Source organism: Solanum lycopersicum, chromosome 12 (genome assembly GCF_036512215.1).
Source record: "Solanum lycopersicum chromosome 12, SLM_r2.1".
Taxonomy (NCBI): Eukaryota; Viridiplantae; Streptophyta; class Magnoliopsida; order Solanales; family Solanaceae; genus Solanum; species Solanum lycopersicum.
In genome coordinates, this window is record NC_090811.1 from 12,227,837 (window position 1) to 12,235,063 (window position 7,227).

The 7,227-nt window shown below is 34.0% G+C and overlaps 2 long non-coding RNA genes across 2 annotated transcripts; one reads left to right on the forward strand and one right to left on the reverse strand.

Moving 5' to 3' along the window:
* Positions 1-3,014: 3,014 nt before the first annotated feature.
* Positions 3,015-3,923, reverse strand: LOC138340650 (uncharacterized). The gene is made up of 2 exons (XR_011213366.1): positions 3,664-3,923; positions 3,015-3,353 (listed from the first exon to the last, which is right to left on the reverse strand). It is a non-coding gene; the product is annotated as an uncharacterized lncRNA (long non-coding RNA).
* A 312-nt stretch (positions 3,924-4,235) lies between these two features.
* On the forward strand, positions 4,236-5,127 carry LOC109119049 (uncharacterized). Its single transcript, XR_011213367.1, has 2 exons — positions 4,236-4,373; positions 4,504-5,127. It is a non-coding gene; the product is annotated as an uncharacterized lncRNA (long non-coding RNA).
* Positions 5,128-7,227: the final 2,100 nt, after the last annotated feature.

The window sequence follows — 7,227 nt, forward strand, 5'->3', positions numbered from 1 at the left end:
ATAGCTTGGCAAAACCAAACATTAAATTGTTCTTGTAAGTTAATCAATGATTAAAAGTTCAAGTGTAGTGAAAGTTTAGCTTAAGCCAATAAATTTGTCTACAACATTATTTTCAAAATAATTAATAGAATTGGATGATGATTTCATGAATTTATACTTGAATGAATTGCCTGCTTTATGTTAATAAAATGGCTAACAATACTTCGTCTAAGAGTAATGAATGAAATTGGCTATAATATTATCTTTAACTAATAAAAAGATTAGCTAATGACCAAAGTATACCAAGCAAAACATGAATGAGTGTAACTTTGGCTTGTGCTAATAAATTGGTTATAAAGTCAGTTTTCAAATGTTCTAGGCCAATTCTAATTTTATGCCAATCATATATAGCCAAAGTATTGAAATGACAATATAAGAACATCTCAGGTAATTCAATGAATCCATATCCAAAGGCATGTCAATCATTGGGACAAGTCCAACATGCCCTAACCAAATGAACTATGAACATATATATTTCATTGGTGAAGTTCTCAGTGTCCAGATACGTTGAAATGAAGCAATCAAATGAAAGTAAGCAAGCAACGTGACTAATAACATAACTAATAATGTCTAAGTTAGAATGTGACCAGAATGAGGTGTTAAAAGAAGTGAGACAAGCCTCACTTACACCTAAGCTACTATCTTAAAAATACGCACGAATAAAGGTGTTAGAATGTGGGAGACAAGTCTCATTAACACTAAAGATGTTGTGAAAGGACAATTCCAATTTCATCAATGTAAAGAAAAGGATGACAAGTCATCAATAGTGTAAGCAAATGTTACAAAAACGTACTCACCTATGAGAGTGTAAAGCTAATGAAGAGACCAGTCTCTATGTACACTCTAATGGAAGTATTGAGACAGATGTATACTTAGTACTAATGATAAGATGATAAATCATCTATTGAGCTATGATGTCCTCATAGTAGAAGTCAGTTTCCATGACGTATGAGTTGAATTAAATGGAACTTTATACTTAACCCGATAGGCAAGCTATGAGTGGTGATGCCTTTTTTCGGGAAGGGCGGAGGCTCACGTAACTTTCATCAAATGACACTGTCTGGCATGCTGGGTATGGGTCTCCTTATATCTCCTAGTATTCAAACCTATAATGCCAACATAAGGATCTGGCGGGGTTTGATTCCCATGTACACTAGCATGTTTTGGGTCACTTTGGCCGGTGATTCCACCTCTTTTCGGTGTGGGGTAGACACTGGATTTCATGATGCTCACATGATCTATGTCGTTTAAGGTTGGAGATCCTCAATGTATGAACGATAATGAAATGAACGAAAGAGAAGGTGTTTGTGCAAGACAATCAGGAGGTAAAATTAGATTAAAGTAATTATATTAGGTCATTCTTGGTCATTGCACTTCATGATCTCGATGAGAGTCTTAAACTTCATCCTAGGTAAGCTGATGTTTACATCAGCCTACTAATGAATGAAATAATAATGTGAAGTAAGAATGAACGAATGAAGCAGACTCTGTGTTTGTAAAGAACGCCCTCGAGTTGAGGTCCCATATGTTGGGCCATCACTTGAGATGTCTTATGCTATATCAACGATTCCAAAGTCTCTTTTATATCAAATGTATAAAATATAAAACATGAAATTAATGAAATCAATGGCATGATCAATAGAGAATTGCTTATGAAAGGTAATAAATATATAGTGTAAAGAATGACTCACTATAAGGCAGGGAAATCATTCCTTAATCCTTGGATTACTTGCATCGATTCATTATCCGTATGGGACTACAATGAATCATTTTACTTGTAAGTAAAACATAGTACCAGAGGATTTATTGAAGTACACAACAAAAAGAAGAAAAAAACTGAAAAATAATCAAAGTGTACAAAGAGGAGCTCTCGTCCTAAGAGGATCCAAATCTCAAATCTTCGCTCGAATTGTTCTAAAATTATGTTGATGACACTAATATATTGTAATCATATAGAAAATGAGTTATGTGCTTTGAATGCATCAAAACACATCATATTCATAACACAATTCACAACCAATGAATTAAAAAAGTCTAGTGACTAGACTTTCAAGAAATAACATGTCCTTTAGGAAGTGCTTTCATTGATCATGCATAACTTTATGTATATGTGTACATACACCCATACTTAGTACAAGTGGTTTACTAGCCCCCTGCTATTTACTATTTTTATAGGTGCAGGTCAGAGGACAGGTTGACGACACTTGCAGCGATTTGGACTTTATCATTCCACCAAACCATTTGGTAGGTCTTCATGATTTCGAGGATGCTACTGATTTAGTCTAGCCTTAGTTTTAGACATATCAAGTGGATGTAGTGCCTAGTGTTTCTTTTGCACCTTCATTTTGAAGCTTTGTTATAAGGCCATTTTTTGCAAACTATTTATGATATATTCATCTTCAGTTTCGAATTGATTCTTTATGTTAGATGGTTGTTCTTTTATGTTGAGCTTAGTATATGATGTATCTAGTTAATACTCATATGAAGTCTATGTAGACATCATACATATAAATTTTTTTAAATTTTCCACCAATTTAACTAGATGAATGTGATGAATGCAAGATGAGGCTTGTCTGCGACCTCTGAGAGGTCAATGACGCCTGTTGCGATCTGGATTCCAGAATCCGGGTCGTGACATGGTTATTTAACTTTTTGGGATGCCTTCATTATTTAGATTTTGAGGTAATGTTTTATCCCACATTTTTGTGTCATATGTCACTTTTCAAACAGTTTCACTTCCATCATAAACCATTTCAATGTTGTGAATTGACTACTATGATTTTTTTTAATGCAGAAGATTATCTATTAAGAAGTGAACTCTGACATCCTTTACATATGATAAACAATGAGATTGTAATCTTATATATGTGTCAAAATCGAAACATTTACTTTTTTTAAATTTGCAGATCATCCAAGTTGACAGGTGTATTGGTACTTATTCTGTATATTTCTAATATTATATGATATCAACCATCTTCTGCAGAAGCCTTCAATATTGATTCATTAATATTATTATTTTAAAAGCATAATAACTCCATAGTTTCTTCAATACTAAATTGACTATGTTTCAATCTTAAATCTTCTAAGAAGCTCTGAATAACCAAAATGAAGCGAACACATGATGATAGTAAAAGTTAACACAATTTATTAGATTTTCTCGCCACTTTTCACTTCACGCATACCAGTTTGCCATTGCTATGTTCAACTAAAATAGTGAGCAAGATGCAATTCAACAAAAACCATAATCTGGTTCTTAGCCATCACCATCTGGTACTCGTAAATTATCATAGCAGATGATGTACCATTTAAAAATCCTGAAATGTTTAGTGAAACATAAATATACATTTGAGAATGTAGAATAAAATTTCTTGTTTGTGAAAGATAAATATACATTTGAGAATGAAGAATAAAATTTCTATTATGTACTTGCATTAAAGGTATAGAGGAAGATCTATCTCATGTTTTACTAGTTGAACTTTTTTCTACACACATGTAAAACATAATTCTTTATTTTAAAGATAAAAACCTTATTAGGAAGAAAATCACATATTTTACCAGGAAAAAGGATTTGAGAAATAACAACACCAAAATCTGAAAAATCAAAAGATGATAAAGAAAACTTACAACTTATTAAGAAGAAAAACAAGATTTTACCAAAAATCTTGTCTTGATACAGATTGATAGCTCTAATCTCATAATTACCTGTCTGAAGCAATATCAATTGCTCGCATGTGGAATTAAAAGGGCCTTCAGGTGTTACTACCCAATCAAATTGGACCACAAAGGGCCAAAAAGCCTTAAATTGTGCCACAGTTACTGCTACTATTAAGGGAAGTTCATGCCCGAGTTCTCCGCTTTGCCCTCAAAACAATAAGACGCGGATATTATCAGCAATGAGGTCTTCTATGTACGAGATTGATAGATGTTGTACGGAGAGAAATAGAGATGGTTCTGTTGATGAATGCAGTTCATGTAAATCTGTATCCTCTACTTGCTCTCGTTCACTGCATTTGCCAACAGTCAATAACAAAAACTCCTCCTCTTGGCTATCTCTTACACAAAATTACATATTTTCTTCAAGATCATCTTTCAAAATAGGGGGCCTTTGCTTTCCTCCACATCCAACTTCCAGTAAATTGGGAGCAGATGCTAGGAAAGGAATGAAGGGTTTCAGTGATCAGGGAGATGTGCATTTACTGAAGTTTCTCTACAACCATCACCTTCAATGGCGGTTTGCAAATGCCAAAGCAGAGGCCTCCATGCACTACCAAAGACATGAGAGCCAGAGCAAACTTTATTCCTTTGCGAAACAATTGTCAGATCTACGTAAATCTGTAAGCCAGAAACGCGCTGAATTTGGGGTTTTGAGAAGGATCAAAACTTTATACACTATTGTTGAATCAAAATTATCATGTTTTTATGAATGGGCTAACCTTGAAGAGGATTACTCAACTTCTCTGTCAGGTACAACTGATGCCTTGCGCATTTGCTCTCTCTGACTTCCTATAGGAACAGAAGTTCATGTTGATATAAAAGAGTTGGGAGATGCTCTTAGGTCCTATACAAAGGTGATGGAAATGATCGGTTTGCAAATTCAGAACTTTATGCAAAAGGCAGAAGAAACAGAAAGTTCAATCTCTGAACTATTTAGGGTAATTGGCGGAGAGAAAACTCTTATAGAAGAATGGGGGGATTTATTTATGAAGACATATATATCTCGCAGGTGAAAGAACGGAGTTTACGGGGGAAGATGATACAATTGCACCAGAACAACCTTTATCAAGTTCAGAAAGAATGAAGATTCTTGTTACTGTTGTGGAAAACTATTCGCGCTAGACTTCTCTTGTCAAGCGGGAGGGCGTTCCATCGAAATCTCTGAGTATATCATTTGCAACAGCGGGTATGTCATGTGCATACTTGAGATGATCTGCAATATCAATTTTTTCCATTAGTTTCGTTTGTATAACAAGTAAGAATCTTTGTCAACAACATTGTAATAAAGTTGTGCCTTTGGGTCTTGAACACCTCGTTGTAAATTTGTTGCAACTCGCGAGGTGTTTCGTATATCCATTATTGTCTCATGCAAAATTTGTCTACGACGGTGACCCACCTATGCCTTGTAAGGCTTTAAGGCGGCTGAGCCTTGATCATGTCTTTTTAGCCTTGTAAGGCTCATCGGTAAATGAGCCTTATCTTAAAAATCCTAAATTAAGCGGGGTTGGAAGAAGTTGTCCTTATGGTTTCATGAATTGAGTTACTTTTTAGGAATTTTCGAAAAAAAATAGTTTCTTTTTTGGTTCGAGATTGTTGTTTGGTTGGTGGATAATGTAGACTTATTTTATCCCGCATTCGATTTACGGGTATTAAGTAGTTTCGAAGACATCTTGTATTAAAATTGTGACATTAGTTATCCGATATAGAAAATAAGATAAGCTAATCTCGAGATATCCCTGTCTATCCCAATTATTTCTTGTGACTAGGCTTATCTTTGATTAGTGCTTGGGCCAATAGTTAGTTAAAATGAAGAACAATCCAATAGTATGAAAAATAATTAACTTCATAAATTTTTAAAATGTATGTCTGCTCATTAAAAAATAGTTAATATATGGCTAGAGGTTGCAATTGTTATTGGAGAGCAATAAGAAATATAAATTTCTCTTAATTAATTTGCCAATTATAGTCAAGATCAATTTTAGCATGTTATAAAAGTATGAATTGATATAGCATAAACATTTTCTTTATGTGATAACATAAATATGTCACTGTCGCTACTTTAAAACAGTGTCTAGGACTACAAGTCCAATCTCCGCTCCAACATGATAAGATGTAGTAATGCCACAAAGAAGTAACTTATGAGTACACAAGCATTTATTTCCCTAGCACTCAATGTTCGCAGAATTATAACAAAATTTGGTGAGTTCAACTTTCAGAATTTTTCGAACAAAATATGAGCTAGCTAGATTTGGTGAAACACTCACAATGGAATTATTTTGAATAACCATTTCATAATCCTGAATATCCTTATAAATGCAAAATTGAGGAAATTTCAAATCATAAGAGGTCGAGAAAAATAAACTGCTGAACAAAAAGGAAACCTAACCCACACAAAGATGAAAAGTTGTCTTACCAACGCGAAAGGAGAAGAAATTTAGGGTAAAAGATTGGAACAATTTTGCACAGAGAAGAGAAGCGGAAGGAACAAATCAGAAGAAAATTGGATCAATATTTTGGGGACTGTTAAGTGATTAAAGAGAACCAGTTGTTTTCCACAAAGGTAAAGACAAATAAGTAATTAAAGGTGAAATACATGTTTAAAGTTGTAATATGTGTCTGCCAAAGAAAAGGACTGCATACACGTGGTTAGACAAGAAAATAAAGAAATAAAATGTCCTAAAGTAAAGGTAAAATTTATGTTACTTTTGGTACAATTTCTTGTTGCTTTGTTTGTCCTCTTATATAAAAGGATAAAATAATAAAAATGCATTTGATATTATAGTACAACTTGAAATGCTTTTGGTATCACTTCTTAAAGTTGTGTTAGTCTCGCCCAAGTCCCACTTCTAACTAGGAGAGATAAAAGAAAATTAGGAGCAGACAAGGTAAAATTATAGCTACAATATGTGTACATGGAAAGGCATATGTGTTATAGAAAATCAACTATTCAGTTGTTCATTAACTTGTTATTTCCTTTTAATACCTCACTAGTGAATATTTAATTTTTCAACGACCTCTTAATGATATATACTCCTTTTCCCCCAATAGATAAAGCGTACATGTACTCTCCCTGAGAACACCGCAAGTTCGGAAGCCACCGGTATTACTCTGCTCAAAGCATTAATCTCACATTGTACTGAACTATACCTTTGTTACCATGTTCCTTGAGCTGACTGTGCTACTAATGTAGGACTTTGTTTGTCTTTCTGGTATGTCCTTTCAACTTCACGTGTGACAGTATTTTGCGCAAGAAATCAGCAATTAAAGCCAACAACCCTACGTCTAATACACCAGGAAGCCAACTTAATATATATACCAGTGGATTTACTCAGTTTCCTATTGTATTCTTACCGTCACCTATTGCATGTGTCACAACTTTCTTGTATCGTGTAACACGTCGTTCAGTACTTGCAACATTAAATGATAAAAAAAGTCATCTTTTAGTGTTGGTGAATAAAAATACTTCGAGAGTTT